Genomic DNA, 12486 nt, shown 5'->3' with positions numbered 1-12486 from the left:
GTAGAGAAATTTGTCATAAACTTCCCTGTAAGCACATAGTCTGTTCAGGCACTACTTCAGCCTTCTTTTTGTTGGTGCCTGTTTATGGAATTCATCTTCAAACAGAAAATTCAGACCACAGTGCCTATTGAAAGGATTGTTCACACTTCTTCCTGACCTTGTTCTATTTGTATGCATTTCATGACATACTAAACTCCAACCACTTTTTTTCTCAAGATCAAAGACTGCCAATTTTGTCTCTGCATAAATCTGACACCATTTTGTATACATATGTGAAATCAGTGATTGAACCAAAACGAATGAGTCTAGAACACAGTGTATTGCTTTAGAGAACTTGAGTCAGACTCATTTCAGAGTGAGTCATTTGCATTTATCATCAAACAAAACCACATTGGGGTCAAAGTCTGCTGAGGATTTTGCAGTTACACTGAGGAAAGTGAGAAGTGGTTGGAACATTATAGAGAAGTATACATTAATAACATCCATTCAAATATGAAAACTGAGTTTCTGTTCCACTCTAAAAGCCTGCTGATAATAATTTAAATAAAGCCAAATTTGCACTGCTGTCTGAAGAATGACAACAGTAGATATGGAAATGTTGTAGCTTTAATTAACTCAGCACCACTAAAATGAAAGGTATGGAGTGAAAGGCTAGGAGGCCAACTAAGTAAGCAAAACAATAAGCAGGTTTGCATAGTTCCATAAAACACATGCACTGCCTTCGAAACCACAGCACTGCCTCATGTAAATCTACACCTACTTCAGTCATGCTTTTTACTTCATGGTTGAGGTGTATCCAGTGTTTTTTTGGCTGGAATAGTCCATTTGACATCTAAAAATACTCAAAGACTGTACCATGCAACTCCATTTAAAACCAGACGAAGAGCACTGTATGACAGAAAAGCAAGGCATTTTATATCACATGGCAGGACTGTGTTAAACCTTGCTATATGTTCAAAACTTGAACATCCATCATCCTGAAATGTTCCAGGTTTGTCCAAATAGGGTAGCTTCATGATGCATGGAAGAACCATCACCTTTTTGAACACTACCCGGTTTCTTGATAGGGGAAGTCTGTGTTTTCACCAAACAATGGGAAGGACCTGTGAGGATCTCCAGCAACCAGTAAGAAGTAGCTAGCGTTAGCAAGTCAAAAGAACAATTTACCTGGCCAAAATCTGTTTCCACCCATGCTGAAGGGAAGCTAAGCAAAGAATTAAGAAGCAAGTGTGACGTACACAAAACCTCAAAAAAAACATATACAAAAAATTGCTAGAATTAAGACAGAGAAGTTTATAGAAATGTTATTGCTGATTTTTTTTTTTCATATATACTATGAGCAGAATTGATTAGAGATCTATTTGTTTAGTATTTTCCATTATGAGAATATCTTTCTAGTGCCTTCAGCTTTGCCAGAATTTAGTTGTTCAGGCTGGATTTGATTATGCGGTTGGCCTCATCCTAATTTCTTTCTTTAATGATACTATAAATGGTGAAATACTTTCAATGAAGTTGGAAAAAAAAACTAAGCTTGACAGTGCAAATCCATGCAACATCATGATCTTTCTTAAGTCAGCTCACAGGTTTATGACAACAAAAGCTCCAACATCCAATAGAAAAAATATATTTGAGGATAGATAGCTTATATCTTTAAAAGTTTGAAAGCATTATTTCACTAATCTACGAGTTTAAAAAAATTAAAAGGAAAGAGAAGTAAATCTATGGTATTTTTCTGTTTGTTTTAAATAGAAAAATTAAAACATTTTAATGATCATTTGCTCGGTATTGCTGGTAATACTGCAGTATTAGAATATTTTTCAAGAGAATTACTGAGCATTTTTGCTACAATCTCTTTACTCCAAATTTTTTCAAGCAGGCTGTTTCAGGGAGTATTAAAGTTTTCTTTTGTTGCTCCTGTTTAAATTTATTGAAATCTGGCCACTCAGCACTTCTCTAAAATAATTTATAGACGCTCAGAAAAAGCTTCTTAGCGGCTTGAAATAATACTTACAGAGCTTCCATGTGTTGGCTGTGTTTCTGCCTAGCATTAGCAGCCCCTTCAGAGCAACTGATAATCATAGCTGCTGAGGCATCAAATGCTGAAACTTAAGAGCAGAAGCAAAGCCCTTCTGCTGGGACCACGCCAGTAAAGAGCAGAAAGAGGAAGAAGCCTAACTGAAATAGGAGAGGATGAAAAGGAACAAGAAACTCAGAAACAGAAATAAAAGAGGTAAAGTTGTGAGCTGGGAAACTATGAATATAGTTATAGAACATTTCTTTAAGTTGTCCACTTTGAATATTTTGGTCCTAAACATTTACTGCATATCTCCCCCAAAATGCAGTGATTACAGAATTACTAATTTCTTCTTTTTTTTTTTTTCCCCTCTTTCTTCTCTTCAGCCATTTTTATCTTTATGATAATCAGTGGTTCTCAACCTTATTTAACTGCAACATTAACAGCTCTTTGAAATCAGGTACATTATCATCTTTGCAAGACAAATGACAGAACAGGAGATTCAGGTCACCACTGACAGAGTTGCCTTTTAGCCAGTATTTCTCATGCTGGTAGTTGGCAGTGAGAGGAGGGAGTTTATCAAGAAATGGATTCTTGCAAGTGGCTTCAGGAAGGCTCTACAATGAAGGCCTCCAGGATCGCTGATGCCTGCGCAGCAAACTGGCCCAATGGCTGGGTGGGCTTCAGTGGACGAAAGGCTGATCCCACTCCAGGGCAGCACAGGGCCAGGGCCTGCTACTGCAAACTCAGAGAAGGATCCACACTATGCTGTGGAGAGGTTGATGTGAGAGTGTGGGAGGTCTTAGAACAATGCAAGTAGCACAATAAAAATCTTGTTTGTGATTTTCAGGCTTCAGCTGAGAGCTACATGCGCAAGAAAGGATTGCATCTGCATCCTTGCTGTCCAGCTTAATTCACTGCTTAATTTCGTATCTTCTCTGTTCCCTTAAGATGGGTCTCAGAGCCCTCTCAGAACTGGAGCAGGCATGGACAGATTTGTGAACCAGTGCCTGCTACAGCGTGACTGAGCAAGCCAGGGCGTCACTTCTGCTAGGGCTGCAGCATGGGACTGGACTGTTGGGGAGGTTTGATGTTTGTGTGGTACAGAGAACACCATGGTTAGAATGAGATGAAAAAAATCTAGCAGATATTTAAGCTTTTCTGTTGCATAAATTTCATAGGAGGTAAGTAGGGCCAACTTTCCCTTGAGTCCACATTTGAAACATCTGACTTCAGCCTTTGCTTCTGGAGGGTATCAGGATCATACTTGGATACGATATGCCCATGTGTTCGCACTTTCCAAAGACTAATGTTCACAGTTATTATGCTCAAAATCTGTAAGAATTCATCTTCAGTATTTTCCTCTAAGGCTTTTATCAACTCACTGGTTTTTAAAATATTTTTGAAATCTTTATCTGTAGCTTATCTTTGAGAATACATGCTAGTTTGGCCTAGTAACTGAATCTTATGAACACTGTAAAATTTCTGTGATAAAGGAAGTTATTATCTCCTTGGTGATTGTTATAATTAAAAAAAAAACAACAAAAAACCAAAAGAACAGACCCAGGTACTTATCCACTTCCTAATATTAAGGCCATAAGCCTTCCCATTGACATGCATGTTTGTTGTTGAATTGGGGCCTATATATATATATCTAAGAGAATATCACTTATTTAGTGCATTTGTCACTGGCAGAAATTGCAGATATGACTGTCTTTACTCAAGATCTATTCAAGATTGTATGATCATTTACCACCTAATGAAGGTATCTTCAGACACTATGGCTGAGCCATACTCATATATACATAATGTAAACACTGATCAGAAAAATGCAACTAAGCAGGCAACATGCATTGATTGCAAGAACACGTGAACCCTCTTAACATTTCACATAAACCTAAAGAATCATCTAAAGCTGAGGCAGCACCTAACATTCAAACCCCAAGAGGCACATTTTTGTTGCTTCACTTGTCACTTAAGAAATGCTTATCTTTATACAGGTGAATAAGTGGTTTTGCATAAGTACTTTCCTGTTTACCTTTAGACAGGTGAATAAGTGGTTTTATATAAGTGCTTTCCTATTCACCTCCAAACAATAGAAAGAGTAATGCATTTATTTTGATCACACAATTTTTTTCGCTCACATGCTAGCTACCAAGCCCTTTTTTAAATCTCTGACAGTGTAGTGCAGTTCTATGTTGTCTATTTTTCCCGAATAAATGAATTATTGCTGCAATTAAGCGATTTTAAGAAAAAAATGCAGGTTTCAAAGAAAAATCAGGGGGTGCTGCATAAGCTTTCCACCTCCTGAGTCATTCTGCTGTCTCTCCTGGTGTGTATCATGCATCTTAAAAATAATGGATGAAAAATATTTCCTTTCCCATGCAATATGAAATGAAGCTATTTCATTAACAATTCATTCTTATGCACAAAACATTTTACAAAACAGAAACGTGTCTCATATGTTATTTACAGCAGTGCTAAACCATATTTAGTCACAGACAAGTCCTCCATTCTGTCTTCCATCAGGGAGAGGCTGTTTTGGGAGACGAGGGAGGGGAGAATCCCGCAAATCTCCTATACCCCACAGAAACAAAATGATGAATTTAGGAAGTCTAGAAAGCCTCTGCCCGAAGATGGTATAAAGAAGCAACAGCACATTTCTGCATTAAATCAGGATAGTTTTAAAACTGAGCAATCCTAGGGATGGATTGATGTGCTTTAGAATACCACTCCAATTTGTATCTTGGATACAGCATGAATATAACATCCAGTAGAAAAAGAAAACACTTGTAGATAATCACATCAAAACAACAAATTACCACAGTAGGGATGAAAAATAATGATTCAGAAGTAATTCTAATTTTAAGTATAAAATCTCAATAAAATATAGGACTGACCAGAGAACTCCAGAGAACAACACAATGTTTCATTTCTGTGGTGAGACCTAAATAAATTCTATGAAATATCCATGCAATTTCAAAGATGGCTATTGTTGCCTCTCCTCTTGCTGTATTAATATTAATTGAAAACTAGGTGTGGCACCACGAGAGAAAAATCTTGGTGCAAAACAACTGGAATGTATTGTCTAATAAATAAATCTTAAATTAAAATATCAAATTTTCTTACCTGATTAAGAGTGAATTACAAATCATGGCATAAGGAATATCTGTACACTTGTAGATGATAAGGCTCTTTATACTGCAGGTTCAGTTTCCTTGGCACAGAAGCTTGTAAACTCTTAATTTCACTGAAATGAAAAGGGAAAGAAATGAAGAAAGAACCTCCCCATCAAAACAACAAAGCAGCCTCTGCAGTATTCTGTAGTCTCTCCTCCTGCTTCCTGTTCTGAGATTCACTCTGTGAATCGCAACATCGATCAGAAAATTGGTGTGGAGAAAAAAAGGGAGGGGGGTTAAGGGGGAGGAAAAAGGGAGGCAGCATATTACTTGCTAGCTCCACCTACTGGCAAGGAAATGAGCTCAGCTGAATTTTTTACACCCTATCAAAACGACAGCATTTCAGTTTTAAATGGCATATTAGCCCTTGATTGCACAAGTTTAAAATGAAGTAACTAGGTCAGGACTAATAAATGCTTACACATTTTTTAAGAAATCATTTACGGTTTAGGCTGCAAAAGTTTTTATATTAGTGGAGTATGTATCTTTGCATCCATATGTAAAGAATTGCAGAGAACTCGAGCTTCTGCAAGGTATCAGTGCTTTATGATTTATTTATATATGGGACGTTTGGAAATAAAAAAAAATCATTCTTCATTTGGAACCCCTGCAAAATAACAGAAGATGATTTCCTGCCTTTTTTTTTTTTCTTCCTGTTGATTGTTAATTGTGCAAAATAAAAATTACATTTATATCTTTATTGAAATCTGGAGAAGAAAAATTGTTATGTAAGACAAAATGAAGGGCTGCTCAGATTTAGCCTGGGATAATATATTATTGCTCACTAAAGAGTTAATATAGCGATCAGTTTTACTAATTTTGATCTAAGGCTCTCTTCTATATTTTATAGCAGCCTGAATATGCTCTGTAATATTCTTGATATTATCAGTCTAATATGCAAATTGGCTTCCCTGCTCCAGTTGTCTCTAGCCATGTTCTCCATGACACCAAAGTTGGATTTACTATTACTGAAGTGCTGGGATGCTCTGTAGCTGTGTGTGTCTACTCTTCTAGTAATACAAATAAACAAACTGTCAGTTTGTCTACAATACCAAATTATTGTGTCATCCTATTTTATCACTATTGCCTTCAAAGTTTTCTATCATTTTGAGTTGCTCTAATACATCAAACGACTACCAGACATCTGCATGCAGAGCTGGCACGACAATTCTGTTTTGGAGGAAAATGGAAAACCTCATCCAAATGTGAGATACAGGAGAAGAAAAGAGTGCAGGAAGAGTTAATTAGGAATAGAGGATCTAGATGGAAAACAAACAAACAAAAAATAATTAGAATCCATGATTTAATTAATCACAAAAATCACTAACATGAACACAGGGAAGTTGCTGGAGAGACTGTCCCTTTCAGTAGCAACAGGTTAAACCATTTATCACAGTTCCCAAAAATCCTTGGAATACCAGTTCTTCAGGGAAGAGATCAGTTTCTATGCTTGTTCAATCCCTACAATAGAATCCAGGACTATCACAGAATCTGAAGTACCAAAATAGTTGGAGTAATGATTGTGTCGTAGCGCCAATGTGTGAGAATGGACTGAGAATTTGACCGAGATTGTTAACTAAGCTCTATTCTGACCTTACAATAAAGAAAAACTACTTTAAAGTACTGTATCGTATATCAGATACTTTTCATAGCTTTAAAAAGGTCAGGGATTTCACTGAAAAGTACAGCTGTTATTCTTGTAGTTGCGCTTGAAGAAGTGGAGGGGTGAGTGCTGTCCTTGGTGCTGAGCTGCAGCTTTGCATTCAAAGTCCAGGACCCAAAACACACGTAACGTTATTTACTTTTGAATATACTTTGACAGCTTTTTATAGTTATGGAAATACTTATGAAGTTATTATGCGTTTATTTAGGCCTATTGCTAGCCTAAATTGGTTAAGTTGATGTTCTAAAGCCTATTTTGAGTCTTACTGAATGTACTTTTCATTGGAGTATGCAACATTAAAATTTCAGGTACTAATTGAATTTACTAATTTAACTTCATAAGCTATAAAATATTTTTTCATTTCCAAAAAAATGAAAAATTTGAATTAAATATAAGAAATGAGATAAGATTTTACAAGAGATTTGGAGATTGTAGTCTTTATTACTTATAGCAATGTTAATATATAATTATTAGCTGAGGTGTAACCATTCAGCAAAATGATTTATGGGTAGACAAATACATTTCAGCACCCTTATAAATGCTATTTCTCTCTCCCAAACTCACTGAAACTTTTTTTCAAACAAACAAACAAACTGTAATTGTTATCCTTCTACAGATCATTTCTTTAATATGTAGATATATCACAATTACATCTTAATGGTAAAGCTCATTGACAAAACTAGCTTTGCTTTTCTGTACTGTCTATGAAAAGCACAACAAAAATGAGTTATGAAAATGTCTCACATATACCACAATAAAATGTTACTGTAAGTCAAAGATAAAAAAGTAAATAATAATAATAAATGAAAAAGTAATTTCTGAATTTAACAGTTTTTTTATTTTTAAATTTACACTTGTGTGTAAAAACTGCAGTTGTTAGTGGCAAAAATTTGCCCGTTACACTTGTGTGAAAAAAATAAAGTTTCTTCTACGAAAAATTCAGAAGAGTATTCTGAAAATCAATAAATGACATTAACTCTCTGAACTGATTCTAAATCTACTAACAGTCTCCAAAAACACCTATAAACATGGCTTAGTAATGTTTTAATTAATTACACTAATATTAATTATAATTGAATTAAAACCTATATCGATTGAACAAATCTCATTTTCTGACATTTTTAAACTAGTCTTAAAAGTGGAATAGCTAGAAGTATCTTTCTGCTTACTCAACCATGCTGATAAAGTTGGTTTCTACCAGAAATTTCTTTGCCTCTCAGAGCATGGCTAACAGCCATATGCATAAAAAAATACTCATTTTATTAAACCACGCAAAAACATTTACCCAGAAGAGATGAAGCAAAAGGTCAAACTCCAGTTTCCAAAGTACATAGGAATTAAGCCTCTGGTGCACTGCCAGTAGTTGTTCTGGCCAATAGACCATTTATCACGTATTTTCACATATTTAACAGATTTATCACGTATTTTCACATATTTAGAACCCTTAAATTTCCATTTTGTAATCTTTATCCATAAATCTCTTAAACTCTAAACACTAGGCCTATTCAGTAAATCACTAAGGTAGAAAGCAGGTCTGCAGAGTGAGGAGGTTCATGGTTTCTTTATCTACCATCTTCTTAAAAGACCTAAAATTAACTTCAATCAAAAGTTATCAGCCTTTGTTATCTAGTTCTGATTAAATCTCAAGTCTATCATTCCTGTCCTTAAAATTTGAGGGTCACTTTTTCAAATTACTTATGGAAGTGAAACTGAAATTTGGGACAATTCTAAGTATGAAGCATAATTTTATTACATTTTTTTCAGACATGAAATATTGGCATTTGAGGCATATTAGTGCATGGTACCATTTCATCTCCACCTAAGAAGAAACTAAGATTAGCTTTGGAAATTAAAATTTTCCTGAATATTTTCTGTGTAATGAAAACTATTTGATCTTCATGATTACTTTTGAAGAAGGCAATATTTTAGATCAGATTTGTAATATTTTCAAAAAGCCAGTCATTTCTTAGCTGCCTGAGGCTAGCATTGAATCACTTTTAGTGACCAATTGAGAACACAGATTTGAAAGGGAATGTATGCAACAGTTTTAAAAAATACATACCACTTCCACCTTTCGTGTCTGTGACATTCGTATGCCTATGGTGAGAAGCACTAAGGCATTAGCCTGTGCTGTCTTCACAGTTCAACGCACCAAGCATTCTGTATCTTCATCACTCTTGGATGAAAGCAGATCATGGTAAAATTATTATCCTTTAACTTCTTGGAGTTTTGGTTGTTTTTTGTTTTTTTTTTTTTCTTTTTTTTTTTTTTAATTATGTATCTCAGTGTAGTATGCTTTCCTAATTTAACTATAAAGGTACTATTTTCAGTACCTTTCAGTACCTACTATTTTCAGATAATTACTAGGCATACTGTAAAATGCAGATAAACTTTCTAATGCAAAATCAACTTGGCAAGTGCATGTTATTTAACATATTTAACATTTAACAGAGCAATTCTTCTAAGCATTCCAGCTTTAAAAGTCTAGGAAATAAATAAATCATAACTTGAGGTTTGCTTAACAAAAGCTCCCCTCTCTTCAAGTGATGATTACCTTTCATCTGACCAATTAAACCACATGACTCAGTAGCAATAAATGGAATGAAAACAGATGAATGCAATCTCTCTGTTTATAGGTGTCCTGGGAGAGCATTATTAGATTTTGTTACTAGCTCTGAGAGCACTACTGCACTTGTTGCTGAGGTATCATTTAATTCATTTGTCTGTCTGAAATTCTATTTGTTTGCTTTGAAATTGCTCACCTGCATTTCATCTTTGTACATATGTCTCATCATATAAATATATATGGAATTCTTTAGAAGATGGTCTATAACCTGTGAGTATATAGTGCCTAAAATAACTTCCCAGACGTGGCTTATTTTGTTAGACATTACAAGGAATATTAAAATACTTGAGACTCGTTCTTTACATTAGGGCTAGCTAACATAATTATTTTGTCCTAAGCCCCTTCTAAAGCCAGAAAATATTATCTCTGTTCCTAAAGTGATTTATTACTCACATACATACATGGTGTTTTTCATAATTTTTCATAAAAATTTTTCATAATTTGGCCTATCTGTGAGTTTAACAAGTATATTATATATCAATTAAAAGAGGGGAATTTTTAATGACTTTGTTATCATTTGTGACTCTACTGTATTGAGCCAACATAGACAACAGATAATATAGCTAATATTGTGTTCAGCTAACAGTGTTTTTATTATTGTAATTTTAACAAGAGCACAGTATTCTGGAATCACTTTGGAACATCTGGAAGGTGGCTGGAGTGGTTATTCTGTTATTATTATTGTCATTACTATGTTATTCTAGTTATGCTTTGAGACTTTCTTTAGTTAATTTTTACTAAAACAGTGGAATTACTGGGATTGCATTGATTGAGGTCATTTGAGTATAGCCTTTTGTTACTTTTCTACAAGAATAGGAGGGCACTGTTATATAGTGACACTAATGTTGAAACACTTTTATGTTATTGCTAAAGGCTACAATCATTACATAGTGCACTGCTGATCACATACCTTTATTATGATATTATTATGAACAACTTAAAGCAGATCATTTTTCAGGTAATATGCTCTGTGATCTGTTGTCAAAAGCTTCATTTTAATACTCAAAGGCTTAATTTACTATGAAGTCTTTCTACTGTTAAGTGATTCTACAGACGGAATCTTATTATTGGTGATACAGAGAAGACCTTGTTGAAGCATATCTTCAGCCTCCTCTTTATCCAAAGATCTGCAGTTCTACTCTATAGCATCCAATTGGCTTTTGTACTCTTTCCCAGTTTTGAAATGCCATGGGTGCAATCCACAAGGTCTTGAAGAAAAAGAAACAGTAAAAACTTGTCTATAAGCCTATCACTATTATCCTTAAATTTTAGAGATTTTTCCACTGCAGTTAAGTATATTACCTTCTCTAAATTTTAGTTACTACCCTCAGTGGGAAGCAGGTGTATATACAGATTCTTGAAAAATGCAAATTATTAGCTCTAAAGTGACTATCAGGTCCAAGGCTTGAAAACATGTATTAGTTACCTAACATAAATTTTATTAAAATCAATCTTTCTGATTTTCACTCTAGTGAAAATAAAGAAGTGGAAGGTTGAAAGATACATTTACGCTATTATATCGACCAGTGTTTAACTTAATATCACTTAGCCATATACTGCAGTTTAGTTCATTTTCAAAGGCAGGTATGCAGTTAAAGGAACAGATAGCTGGACAAACACATTGTGCCTTTAAGTGTGTTAATTTGACAGATGATGAATGTCACGATGTATAGTTCATAAAAGTACCTGAGAACTACCGATTAGAATTATTGCCCCAAAATAATATTATTAATCAAATAAAATATTACTGAGAAGTTATGTGTGATCTATATGCAAGGCTTGCCCTTATAGGAGGTTTCATGAAGGGTCACAGGGACTGTACTCATTCATATTTAACACTCTAAAGTTATTTTTCTCTTTGCAGCTAACATTCTCAACATTTCTGTTTCAGATGTTTAATTAAAAGTGACTGAATAGCTTTGCAGTTTATTCAGTCATTTCTGAGAGCAGAACTGCATCTGGGGTAGGATTCTCAAACAAATTATTTATAAATGTCCAGGCTCCAAATTATAATTTTAAATATAATTTCCGCAATGAACTTTCAGTGATGATTCATCAACATTGTACTAATAATTTAAATTCAACAAGTGCCACACTGGCACAGGTATAAATTACTTTTGTCAAAGCAGTTTATTCATTGCTGTCTTTTAAATAACCATATTGCATTTTCAGATCTAGCAGTCTAGTTTAGACTGCTGTAATGTTGAGTGGGATCTTGGGGGTGAGAGAGAGAAAAGGAGGGAGAGATTTTGTATACATAAAGTTTTGTATACATATGCCTTTTATATATGAAGTATGTGTGGCATATATGCATTTTATACAGGTTTGTGGTGAATGAGCTTTTTTTAAATTGAATGTTAATATTTAAAATTCTAGTGTAGTTGAGTTGTTGGTTTTTTTTCTATATATAGATGATTTGATGTCTTTATTCTGTAAATGCACATAGCATAATTATTTGTTTCTGCCCTGTTGTTCCACAGCTCCACTACTCAAAAGAAGCATTAAGGAATTCTTCAGATCCTGATTCAGACTCTGTTTCATAAGTCAGACTAAGTTTCATAAGTGTTGGAGTGGTTTCTGTGAATATGAATCAAGCAATATACAGGTAATCCTGTACATTGGTTCAAGAAGAATATGAGCCATCTAGGAGCCATACTCATAAATTAATACTTCCTGTGTCTTTTTGTGCATCATAATATTGATTAAAAAAACCTTTTTTTCCCTGGATATTATTTTAATGATGAAGGTTGATCGTTGCACTTTTTAAGTCAGTGACACAACACATCTCTAACATCAGACCTATACCTAAAAGAAGGTCCTATTAAAAAAAGTAGGACCAAGGGGTCTTTGACAATATGACATCAGTCTACCCATCTTTTGGAATATTAGCACATCAAAATTAGTTATTTCAAGATACGCTGTTATAAAGCTTCCAATAGAAATCAAATTTCTGAACCACTCTATAATCAAAATTGCATTTTATACACCTTTTTCTATTGCTGCC

At 34.4% G+C, this 12486-nt stretch overlaps 1 protein-coding gene across 7 annotated transcripts in view; it reads right to left on the bottom strand.

The window, feature by feature from the left end:
• Positions 1-5423, bottom strand: part of LOC128077045 (sodium channel protein type 2 subunit alpha) — a 73661-nt gene extending 68238 nt beyond the window's left edge. For all 7 annotated transcript variants that reach the window (XM_052675669.1, XM_052675675.1, XM_052675673.1 and 4 more), the window contains exon 1: positions 5144-5423. The gene's annotated coding sequence lies outside the window, so the exon portion shown is untranslated. The remainder of the gene's footprint in view (positions 1-5143) is intronic.
• Positions 5424-12486: the final 7063 nt, after the last annotated feature.

The sequence above is a fragment of the Tympanuchus pallidicinctus genome, unplaced genomic scaffold (genome assembly GCF_026119805.1).
Source record: "Tympanuchus pallidicinctus isolate F22 unplaced genomic scaffold, pur_lepc_1.0 scaffold15, whole genome shotgun sequence".
NCBI lineage: Eukaryota > Metazoa > Chordata > Aves > Galliformes > Phasianidae > Tympanuchus > Tympanuchus pallidicinctus.
This window is presented reverse-complemented; position numbering and strand designations above follow the sequence as displayed.